General features: G+C 45.8%; 1 long non-coding RNA gene across 1 annotated transcript; it reads right to left on the bottom strand.

The window, feature by feature from the left end:
• Nucleotides 1-8,752: 8,752 nt before the first annotated feature.
• On the bottom strand, nucleotides 8,753-12,061 carry LOC125910635 (uncharacterized). Its single transcript, XR_007454134.1, has 2 exons — nucleotides 10,616-12,061; nucleotides 8,753-9,669 (listed from the first exon to the last, which is right to left on the bottom strand). It is a non-coding gene; the product is annotated as an uncharacterized LOC125910635 (long non-coding RNA).
• Nucleotides 12,062-12,699: the final 638 nt, after the last annotated feature.

Genomic DNA, 12,699 nt, shown 5'->3' with positions numbered 1-12,699 from the left:
CAGCACAGAGCCTGAGATTGGGCTCTAACTCATGAACCATGAGTTTATGACCTGAGCCGAAGTCAGACACTTAACCGACTGAACCACCTAGGTATCCTTTAATCTCCTAAAGTATTTTGTGGTTTTGAAACAGAAGTATTGTTTTTTAAAAAAAAAAAAAAATTTTTTTTAACGTTTATTTATTTTTGAGACAGAGAGAGACAGAGCATGAACAGGAGAGGGTCAGAGAGAGAGGGAGACAGAGAATCTGAAACGGGCTCCAGGCTCTGAGCTGTCAGCACAGAGCCCGACGCGTGGCTCGAACTCACGGACCGCAAGATCATGACCTGAGCTGAAGTCGGCCGCTTAACTGACTGAGCCACCAGGTGCCCCCAGAAGTATTGTTTTAAATATTGGCATGAATTAAGATCTATTTTTTATTTCAGATACAAATTGGTTGCTCTTTTTTCTTTTTTCTTTGTTTTTGGTTGCTATTTTAAATTCACATTGGAACTTATTTAAGACCAATGGACTATCTCAGGTATCTAAGTAAGTGTAGCAGTGACACAACACAAAACAAAAAACAAAACAAATATCCTATAGTTTAGGAACCAGTTCAGCCGTTCAGACTCTCAGCATCAGGAATTCACGATGTGTCCCTTGTTAAAGAAAAAAGAATATGTATATATTCATGGTAAAAATTTTACCCACGGCCCTAAAGATGGCAGTGAGTCCCGGGGATGACAGTGGGGCTTTGCGGCAGGAGAGAGACCAGGGTCAACTCCGAACACGGCCAAGACAAGTGAGGTTTTAGCCGTGGCTCCAGGTGGGGTCAGTGGATGGAGGTTACCAAGAGGAAGCTTGAAGGCTGGGGCGTTGTTGCTAAGCTGACTCCGCAGGTGTCTCGCTGAAGTCAGGCTACGGGGATAGGATTCCCAGGAGATAGATGAGGGATTTGATCCAATGTCAAGGTCGGGGGACTTTGCTAGTGTTTGCTAGAGTTGTTGTTGAACCTGAACCGCACTGGCCAAGGGCAGAGCCCAAGGGGAGGGCCTTGACGGTGTGGAGGACTCTGGGTAGAGTCCGGCCACGGAGAGAGTGGTTGTCACCATCCGGCACGCTCGGAGCTTGGCGCCCAGCGGCTCTGGGTGTCTGCGCATCTCAGTTCAAACTCCAAGGACCTGGGAAGAACGGGTCTGTCTGCTGCATGTAGCAGGCGCTCTTACAGTCCAGTATCTGGGGGCCGCTGCACAGTCATTTCCTTCATTACACTTCCCTGATCTCCCTAAGAGGTCGTGGCCCCCTTTCCTGCGAGTCCCCTAGAACACGAACCTATGTTGTCAAACCCGTATTTGTTGTTGTACCCCACACCTGGAGCACAAGTACGCGTCCCCGCGAGCGTCTTGCCCCTGTCCCCTAGCAGGCAGGGCAACACCTGGTTTAGAAGCACTTCTCAGTCAATGCTGGAGAAAAGTGCATTCAGAGGGTTATGTCTTGAGTTACTGTGTCCCGAGTCCCTTCCCGATACGGAAGAAGAACCCATCCTGGTCTTTGAGCTCACTGTCTCCTCCTCCACGTCGCCCTCCTTCCTGCTACTCGGGACCCTGTTCGCATAGTCCCGTGATGCCGCATTGGGACATACTCTGCCCAGAAAATGGAGCTCTCCCTTGACAGCCTGGAATTTTCCTCAAGTACGCGCCTCCACATTTTCCCTTCAGTGTGATTCTCAGCGTGCACTCTGCACTTTATTGATGCCGAGAGTCTGAAGTGTAACATTTTGAGTTAAAACCAGCTACTTAATTACACTGCTTGATGCCTGATTATCAGAGATAGTGATTTGTGCATCTCTGGGATTGATCATTTTTGGAAGCCTGAGGTGCAACATTCCCACCTGCTGTCTCTGTCTCATGGGCAGATTTACATATTTGACTAAATGCTGTTCACACTTTGATGAAATTTAAATTAATTATACTTAGTTAAGGCTTATTTAAAAATGCCCAGTTGCCTGGGGCTCGGGAAGGATTCCCACTCAATTTTCTAAGTTCAGTGTGGACGACAAAAAAAAAAAAAGAGGGAAACCTAAGTGTCCTGACAAAACAGATTTAGTGTTGTACCCCAACACAATTTGCCAGAGTGACCCAGGCTGGTTAGTAACATGTGCTTCTGAGACTAGCCTGCATGGTAATTTGGTAAAAAAGAGTAAGCATTTAATGCTGATTACCATAAATAATAAGGTTTTCCTACACCAAAGTACGTGATCTGAGGTTGGCTCAGGGAAAAGCAGCAAGGAGGGTAGTCCAAGTTGGTTGTGTTTACCACGGCATTGGCTCTTGTGTCCTCATGGTAGAGAGCTCTGGAACCTGATCTGGCAGCAGCGTTTTGTGGCTAACTTGTGACTGTCACCTGCTTCATCCGGGCAGGAACGCCCGGTAAGGACTGCAGTGTGTCAGTACGTCTGCGTGGTTAGAATGCACAGAGAAGGGCCGAGTTCCTGCAGAATGTTCTGGTAACTTGTCCACTCGCTGTATCCGGGGCAAACTTTTTTTTTTAAGTGTTTAGACATTAACTTAACACCGTCTGTAGAGCTCGTGGGAATGGACAGTTGCTATGGAAACGGATGATGGGGATGACCTGTGGGGGGTGGGGTTGGGTGTAAGCACACTGGGGCCTTTCTTCTTCATGTCTGTCTTGCGTTTCCTGGTTCTTAGGCTTAGCCTGGCAGTGTTGTGTGTAAAATCTCCAAAGTGCTTTGCAGGGCTCATTTTTCTATCACTCCTGCTGCAGTTTGACCCTGAGTAAACACCATCAGGGCCCATTGGCTTGGGCAGGGCCTCCTGTTGCTAATTGCCGTTCCCTAAGCAGGACATGCTGTTCCCACGAAGTAGCATTGCTTTGCCCTGGGAGAATCCGTTCCGTGTCAGGTGGTGACAGGCGTGGCGAGTCCCCCTCCTGCTGTTCAGGCTCCGGTGTGCTCTCCCCGCTTCCCCGTCTCCCGTCTGTGGGTGCCCATGATCCCGGGCTTGGGGGCTTGGCTCTGATGCTGGGCCTCCGCATCCTGTAGGATGCAGGGCACCCCTGGCTTTCCTCTCCGGGTTGAGCCCCAACTTCTCTCCTGGGTTACCACTTTTCCTCTCCAGTGTCAGGACCAACAGTAAAGCCACCTTCCGTGTGCGTTCTAGAACAGCGTTAGCGAGGTAACAGGTGAACTCCAGAATCCCACGTGTCGCTTACACACGTGAAGTCAGAGGTGGGGATCTTGACGGGCAGGGGTTATCCTGCACTTGGTGCCAGAATTCAGGTTCTCCCGATCTTGAGGCCAAGCCTGTTAGCTTCAGCATGTCACGTGCAAGGGAGTTCATTTTTCTCCCTCTCCGAGAGGAAGGAGCTTGGAGAAGGGAATACTGGGGGGGTTTCTAGGCCACCCCAGCGGGGAACACACATCAGTTCTGCTTGCGTTCCCGGCATTCATTCACAGGATTTCTTCTTCGTACATGAGAGGGTGCTAACTGTGGTCCAGCTACGTGCCCCCAGATCAGAGGAGAGGTCTGAGGAACAGCTAGCCAGGCTCCCTTTACTAAGTGGAGGTTGCACTAATACATTTAGTTGAACAGTAGCACATTTTAGTAAATTCACCTTGTGCTTCACTTACAGCAGCTTTTATCCTGCCTAGTTAACGATTCCACACGGTTCAGAATGTCTCACAGCTTCAGATCACGCTAGAATTTAGAGGCTAAATAAAGCATGAACTCCGCAAGGGAGGGCGAGGACAAATGGAGGGCTGGAGAGAGGAGGGCAGGAAGGGGATCGTCAGGGACGGTGCCGTGTTGTATAGGCGGGTGCCTTTGGTTGCCGACTCACAGAGATGACGTCTGTCGGGTCTTCTGTTTGTAGGCACAGGATCCCACCTGAGCTAGCCCAGGGCCCAGCGAAACATGCTGAGATGCCAGAACTGGCCTCTCACTTAGTACCCTCTCTTTTCTTACTCTCTGTCCCGGAGCTAACTTCCCTTTTGATTGTATGTGCTATCAAATAGTTGCCCCAGCTGCCACACTGAAATCCGGACCTGCAGGATATCCAGGTCGGTGAGTAAAACCGAAGTCTTTAATTGGTCAGCTGTGGCCGGGAGGTCAGAATGTGTGTATCCATTCAGCAACATTTTATCAACATCATTAATTATCACTTACTTCTTTTATTGCATACTAAGAGCCAGGCACTATTCTGTATACGTGCTGTAAACACGTTTGTAGGGGCACCTGTGTGTGTGCCTGTCCTGTCTCTCATTCAAAGGAGGACTCTGGTTGGACAGAGACCCCACAGGATCGAAGGGTAGAAGTCACAGTTGCATAGTCCAGTGTGTGTTGTGTGTGTCTTAACTCAGCTGTCTCTTGTTGGCTAGACTGCAGAAATAGCTCCCATGTAAAAACAAAAGAAAAAATTCAAGTGTATAAAAATGAGCATCTAGATGTAAAAAGGACAAGTAGGGTCAGAGGATAGATTTAAAGGCAGACGCTTGTTAAACAAATCTGGCAAAAAAGAGTGTCATTTTTCTTTTAAATGAATTGTTTTGGACATTTTTTCTGTGACTGTTTGTTATTTAAATGGGGCTTGACACTGTGCCATCAAGCTTGTACCAGTCCAAATTGTCACTTGTGAATTATGAGATGGAAAAAAAATGTGTGTGTGTGTATAATTGTAGGAAAAAGTTGTTGAATTTTCAAAAATGTTTTCAAACTGGTCTTAGGAAGACATTCTCAAACCATTACCTTTGCTTAAAACAAACAACACCAAAACACTTAATGTTTTCCTAAGGGACACTACAGATTCATTTAAATGACATTAAATGGCTTTCTCAGAATCAAAATCTGTTTATAGGTATTTTAATTATCTTCACCCAACTGTGACCCAAAATCAGGATAGAAATGGGAACGCCCCTGGGCGCCTGGGTGGCTCAGTTGGTTGAGCCTCTGACTTCGGCTCAGGTCAAGATCTCGCGGTTCATAGGTTCGAGCCTCGCCTTGGGCTCTGTGCTGACGGCTCAGAGCCTGAGCCTGTTTCAGATTCTGTGTCTCCCACTCTCTCTTCCCCTGCCCTGCTCGTGCTGTCTCTCTTTATCTCAAAAATGAATAAAACATTAAAAAAAAAAAAAGAAAAAAGAAATGGGAATACCCCTTAGCATTCACAAAATTAGTAGTTCTGCATGAACATGTATGACTTTGTAAAGCATGTGGACCTACCGTTTTTACAATACATACCACAGCAGTGGAACGGGATACACGCTCTTGGCTAAAGCAGAAGGCGGAGGGAGAAGCCAGCAGTCGGGGCAAGAACACCACCCCCGGAGCTGGAATTGCCTGAGAACAGCAGCCAACAACCTTCTTGGGGATGCTTGTGATAAATAAACCACTCTTCTTGAAGCCATATCCCAATACTTAGCAAGCTTCTTTCTTTTTAAAGAACTTCCTGTATACTCTTTGCCCAGGGCAAGATGGAACCATCAGCTCCAACATACAAAGCAGGGAAAACTGGGGTACAGTGGTCTTCACCACGGGGTGGAAGCTCCCGCTGGGGGCCTCCCAAAGGCCGCCAAGTCACAACTAAGGAACCAGGAAACAAGCTGCAGGATTTCAGGAGAAAGTCATAAGAACCAGGATATATGAGCAGCGACTAGAGCGTCTATATGAGCACCCACCGCGTGTTGAGACGTGTAATGTGACCACTTAGTAGTTTTAATTCCTGTTAGTACTTACAGCAATGTGTTTCAGTCTCGTTTTGCGTATGGTAAAGTTGAATATCAGAGAACTTAAAAAAAGTCTAAAATCCTGTATCTGAGTCTGAGCGGCCTAGTGTAGTAGCCATTAGGCACATGTGACTGCTAAAATGTGAATATAAATTAAAGAAAATTAAAAATCCCAGTCCGCAGCCATCCTGGTCACATTTCAAGTATTCCGTGATCGCATGTGCCCGTAGCTCTGGCATTGGATAGTCCAGATGGGACATTTCAGAAAACCCCACTCTGGGCTGGTTCTCCAAGAGCCTGGGTTTGAATCCAGCTTGTCCCCAAGTCAAGCTCTGTCCCCTACAGTAATGCGTGGGCGATGCTTACACTGACTCACTTGAGAGAGTTTGTATCATCGTATTTCTATTCTTTTAGAAATTAATGAATGCAAAAATCTATTTTGAATATTTCTTTGACTAGTAGTTATATATGATTACACACCTATTTTTCTTTTTGCATTAAAGAGGTGTTTACAATGATTTTATTTATTTATTTATTTATTTATTTATTTATTTTTTAATGTTTATTTGTGTGAGAGAGACAGAGTGTGAGCAGGGGAGGGGAAGAGAGAGACGGAGACACAGAACCCGAAGCAGGCTGAGCTGTCAGCACAGAGCCTGATGCGGGACTCGAACTCAAGAACGGTGAGATCATGACCTGAGCCGAAGTTGGACGCTTAACTGACTGAGCCACCCAGGCGCCCCTACAATGATTTTTTAAAAAACCACTTAAGGGCAAAATATTCACAAGTAGAACATGCACCAAAATCATTCCTGACTTCTTCAAATGTTTATGTGCAGAAATTTTTCTGTTTCCTGAACGTATGGTGGTTCCCAGAGCAGACAAAAATTCCCTCGGCTTCAGAGCTTTTCATTGTAGGAGGGAGACAGACAAGTTTATATAATCTACTTGTCATATGTTACAAAGTAATAGATGCATTAAGAAGTACAAGAAGGTGGTCTCGGGGAGGCTGTAATTGGAAATCTGATTTCAGATATTAAAGAGAAGATGATGTGTGAGTACAGGCATAAAGTAATTGATAGTTGGTTCCATAAGTGGTACGGTCATGCCAGAGAGATGAATACGGACAGAGACCGCATGGCGAGCTCGCCTGATGAGTTCTTGGACAGTGAGAGGGGTTGGGCTGTGTGCGAAGAAGGAGCGGGTAAAGAAACAGAGAGGTGAGTGGGGCGGAAGGGACTTTGGCCAGTTCTGTCGGACCAGTGTGAAAGTTTTCCCTGTCAACAAGACTGGGCCAAAGGATACGCAGGCAGATGGTAAAACATGGCCTCTGGGCCTGTGTGTGAGGGTGTTTCCAGACGACGTTAGCGTTTGAATTGAGACTGAGTGAACCGGTGGGCATCATCTGTTCTGTGGAGGGTCTGCATGGAACAGAGAGGGGGAGGGGTAGATTTGCTCTCTGCTTGAACTGGAGCATTCATCTCCTGCCCTTAGGTATCGGTGCTCCTGGGGGTCCTTCGGGCTCAGGTCAGGCTTGCACCATCAACCACCAACTCTCGGGCCAGCCAGCTTGAACTGGAGCCTCCCCACCCGCTTCCTTCCTGGGCCTCCAGCTTGCAGACAGCAGGCCAGGGACTCCTCAGCCCCCGTGATCGCTCAGACCAGTCCCTGACAACACGTCTCTTTCTGTTTGTCTTTTGTTCTCCTCTTGGTTCTGTTTCTCTGGAAATTTTGATTCAGCCAGGTAGGTCCCTTAAAAAGCACTTATTAGCTCTTGTTGAGTGAACGAAGAAGACCTAGGAGTCAATCACGTCAGGTACAGAATGCGCTAAGAAACACGCGTTTTGCCAGAGCCAAATATTTTGATAGACATCTCAGGTCCTCATAAGGGAGTTTTATAACCTGTAGGTAAGCATATGTCTGTATTTAGATTAAATTACTGTACTTTAGGTAGCCATTATATTTAAAGCAAGCTATTATGACCACACTTCAATCAGGAAGCGCCAGCTAAGAATGGTAACGATCCTCATTTGGCAGACTGTGTTCTAAGTACTTTAAATCAGATATGATCAAACACTTCCCAAGAGCTTGAGTCATTCACCAGATGATTCAATCCTTTGGCCTTGGGGAGGAAGACGTCGGGGAGTCACTCGGGTGTGTGTCTGTCACCCCAAAGCGTACAGTCTGCTGGGAAGAAACACGCAAGCCAGACAACTAGCACTTGAAGGTCTTCCTGGATCTGTGGAGACACCTCCGATGTGCCTAGTACAGTGCCCTGTGGTTCCGTAGCGTCACTGGTAATGCAGCTAGATACAGTGGCTTTATACGCGTTCTCTCTGGGTAAGAGCCAGAAGCAGATACCCTATTTATGAGTTCTCACTGTTACTTCCTTGACTTCCTACTTTTGAAGCCAAAGTGGTTCTCGGTGCCGATTAGAGACCGGCACATCCCCATACTACTAACGTACGAAGTTGTGGTTATGCCTCAGGGCGGATACCTGCAGATGCTGCTTTGAAAGAGAGTTACTGAAAATCACTGCGTATCAGCGCGATGCGCCCAGTCCTGCAAATTAAGCTCCTGTAACCTTGAGGATACGTTAGAGCATTTTGGCTTTTGAAACCTTTGTAGTTTATATGATACTGCATCCAGCCTCCAAATATTGGATTGCATCCTTGAGATTTTTTTCTTCCCATCATGCATTTCATTCAAAACGTGGTACCTTTTACTGCTACTGATATTCTGTAAGGACGGACTCATACACAATGTCCATATATATGTGTGTGTGTGTGTGTGTGTGTATCATATATGTATATCATATATATATATATGGACATTGTGTATGAGTTTATTTATATATATATGTATATGTGTATATATGTGTATATATACACATTGTGTATATATATATATATAAATATATGTATATATATATATATATAGAGAGAGAGAGAGAGAGAGAGGCATGATTATACAGAAGCTGAAATCCATAGGCATTCTGTTTAAACCAGTGGCAGCTCAATGTTGAAGACATTAATATATGTTTAACTGTTTATTAGCCTGCACTTTGTATTATTTGGAATAATCAGTATATTTTATAGTGAATCCAGGGATTACCAGCTCCAAAACATTTCCAAATAGATATCACCCTGGATTCATTTACTGTCTTGCCATAAATGAATTGCTGAGGTGAAGTCAGTTAGCTCATTATAAAACGGGATATCTGCTTCTTACACGGAGTATAGGGACAGTAAGTAACAAGAAATGGAGATAATAAATCCTTTCACCTAAACTCAGCTGACATAAAAACACATCTATTTAAAATTAGTTATCTAAAAACATTTTACCAAAATGTTCATGTGATGTTTCTAACAAGTCGCTTAAAATTTAATTTGGGGGTGTTAATTTTTTGTGACCATATTTGTATGTTAGTGATTATTAAATGTGATAATTTTAAAAATTGAAATATTTTTCCTCAAACCTTTGCTCACTGCTGCATTTCAAACTATTTTGTATGCTCACAGTGCTGTATGAGCACCAGTGTTATAGTAGTCCACAGTGCCCCCATGGAAATAACGTTATGTCGTGATGTCTCGGGAACTTCTGATAGGAATATGACTCTGATAATGACTGTCATGCAGGATAGCCGAGGTTATGCTGCGGTGACGATCCCGTGTCTTAATGTCGTGAGATAGCAGTCATGTTTTCTAGTCATGCATCCCATGTGCCACAGGTCCCCGGGGTTCCCTGCTCCCTGTCGTCCTTGTCTGGGGACCTTGAGTCCAGGGAAGCCCCACCACTGCTGCATGGGAAGATGGGGTGGTCCACTGGCTCTGAAAGGTGTCTGCCAGAAAGAGGCACTCACTTTGCACACATTTCTTCGGGCGACACAAATCACGTGATCACGGTTAAATTCCAGGAATAGAGAATTAATCCTGGTAGTTGTATCATGTGCCCTGAATGAAGAGAACCAGAAATATAGTGAGAAATACTAGTAATGACGTCTGTTTCAAGGTTATTAGTAAAGAAAGAACAAAAGGGAGAAAGGGAGGAGAGGAAGGGGAAGGAGGAGGAGAGGAAGGGGAGAAAGAGGAGGACAGAAAGGGGAGAAGGAGGAGGAGAGGAAGGGAAGGAGGAGGAGAGGAAGGGAAGGAGGAGGAGAGGAAGGGAAGGAGGAGGAGAGGAAAGGGAGAGAGGAGGGGAGGAAGGAAAGAAGGAAAGAGGAAGGGGAGAAGTAGGGAAGAAGGAAGGGGAAGAAGGGGAGAAGGAGGGGGGAGGAAAGGGAGAAAGAAGAGAGAGGAAGGGGATGGAAGAGGGGATAGGAAGGAAAGGAGGAGGGGAGAGGAAGGAAAGGAGGAGGGGAGAGGAAGGGAAGGAGGAGGAGAGGAAAGGGAGAGAGGAGGGGAGGAAGGAAAGAAGGAGAGAGGAAGGGGAGAAGGAGAGGGAAGAAGAGGGAAGAAGGGGAGAAGGAAGAGAGATAAAGGGGATGGGGGAGGGGAGAGGAAGGGAAGAAGGAGGGGGGAGGAAGGGAAGAAGGAGGAAGGGAAGGAGGAGGAGAGGAAAGGGAGAGAGGAGGGGAGGAAGGAAAGAAGGAGAGAGGATGGGGAAGGAGGGGAGAGGAAGGGGAAGGAGGGGAGAGGAAGGGGAAGGAGGAGGGGAGAGGAAGGGAAGGATGAGGGGAGAGGAAGGGAAGAAGGAAGAAAGAGGAAGGGAAGAAGGAGGGTAAAAGGACGGGAAAGGAAGGGGAGAAGGAAGGGAGACGAAGGGGAGAAGGAAGAGAGAAGAAGGGGATGGAGGAAGGGGGAGGAAGGGAAGGAGGAGAGGAGGGGGAGAGGGAGGAGGTGGGGGAGGAAGAGAGAATAAAAAGAAAAACAGAAAAGGAAAGAAAAAAAGAAAACCTACCTAAAATACTTAAACTGTGCATCTGGGTGCGTCTCCTTAATGGCAAGTCACGGTGTTGGCATCCACATGCAGTTGACACGGTGGGTTTAGGAAAGGCTTGTGAAGTGGGGTGATGTGTGAGCGTGATCTTGTAGAGGAGGACCAGGAACTTAGCAGGTGACATGATCTCACAGAGGAGGACCAGGAATTTTAGCAGGTGACGTTTGAGCATGATCTCGCAGGGGAGAACCAGGGGCTTACCAGGTGACTTTGGGTTCTAGAAGAAGAGAAACAAGGACTTACCAGGGGAAGGAGAGGTGAAAGGGATTCCAGCTGTGAGATTAGCATCACTGAAGATAGAGAATCAACAAAGGAGACAGTGACTCAGAAACTGCTTTTATCTAGTTTTCAAATGACTGGACATGGTAACTTGGATTGTTGGTCACCTTGTATTCCCCATTCTATCATCTGTGGGGCAAACACATATTTCTGCCCCGTTGATTTATTTTAGGCATGACCACGGACTTTTCTGGCCAGGAGAGCGTGGCTATAATTGACAGGGTGCAAATTCTGAGCTTTGACATAATAAGGTGTCACGTGTTCCTGTTTGTCTTCAGTAGCATCTGACCTCTTTGGTAAAGAGAATGTGCCCAGATAGCTGCTTTCTCTCCAGTCAGGGCTGGTGAACGGGCCTGGGAAGTCAGACAAATAGCTCACCCCCCGGTCTGTAAATGTGGTAATAGATGCGTTTTGTCATATCACTGAGTTTTGTGTTGATCCCTTTGTTACATAGCAGTATTGTATCCACAGCTAACTAATACAGTAGAAAACTTTCTAATGTTCTGAGTTCTTTGAGGCCAAATGCTTTAAGCAAGGATTCTGGATATGTAGTGTCTGTTTTACCTCTTTGTAGGCACGTGGGAGGGGAGGGGTGGCATGTCTATGTCTTCAAGGGGAAAGTTCCACACGGTAGCTCTTGGTCTGGATCGCTGCCAGCTTGTGCTGGACGGGGTGACCAAGATGGCGGGGAATGTCCTATGCCAGCTCTCTGCTTTGTGGGGCCCCCTGCCTGGATAGCCTATGCACGGGTTGTTAACAGGCTACCAAAGGTTGGTCGTCCTTCATGCTTCAAATCAAATTCTCTGAATTACTTTGAGAGGAACGTTCTCAGACGTAGATGCCGCATCCCTTGTTTTCAGCCCAGACTTGGAAGTGTGATGCGATGGTGAAAAACTTGGGTCTGGGACTTGGCCCTGCCACTTACTAGCTGTGTTGTCTTCTGTAGATGATTGAACTTACTTAAACCTGAGTTTTGTCATGCCCAAAGTGAAATAATGATACAATGATTGCACCTGACTGTTCTTAGCTCCTCTTTGCAAAGGTATTTGGCGTAATGCCTGGCGCAGTGGAAGAGCTCAGGGTTCGGCAGTGATGAAAGCACGGATGATAATGGGTTTCTGCTGGTCGCTTTTGTCATAGCTTAAAGACAGAAAAGCAAATGTCCATTTTTGTTGTCACTTTATGGATTCTACAAACTTTGCGTCATTTGATTTTGGGGTAGCCTGAAGGAGAAAATGTCTTATGCAGAGTTTGTTCAGAGAGTTGTAACCTGTTTGAATCTATAGTGTTTCTCGTGTACAGTCACTTTTTTTTGGTAAAAGTACAGAATTCTAAGTATTTTTAATGAAAACATGAGGTTAGGGTAATTGAGAATTTCCTGGTACGGTGATCTTTTACTTATTTATTTAAAAATTTTTAATTACGTTTATTTTTTTTATTCCAGTATAGTTAACAATACAGTGTTAGTTTCAGGTGCTACTTTTTTTTTCAGAAGTTTTTAATTTTTAAGCAATCTCCACACAACATGGGGCTCGAACTACAACCCCAAGATGAAGAGGCCCACGCTCTGCCAGCTGAGCCAGCCAGGGACCCTTCTGGTGCTACTTTTAAAAATAACATGAATACACTGTATTTTCCTAGTCTGCCCCAATTTAAATCAGCTGGGTAGAAATTTTTCATTGATTGATTTAAGAAGTTAATGTTTAATTGTTCTCTGCTCTTGACCCACATGAAGACCTTATCACATATTTGACTGGACAGATAAA

The sequence above is a fragment of the Panthera uncia genome, chromosome D1 (genome assembly GCF_023721935.1).
Source record: "Panthera uncia isolate 11264 chromosome D1, Puncia_PCG_1.0, whole genome shotgun sequence".
Classification (NCBI taxonomy): Eukaryota; Metazoa; Chordata; class Mammalia; order Carnivora; family Felidae; genus Panthera; species Panthera uncia.
Note: the sequence above shows the minus strand (reverse complement) of the source record. Positions and strands in the feature narration are given on the sequence as shown.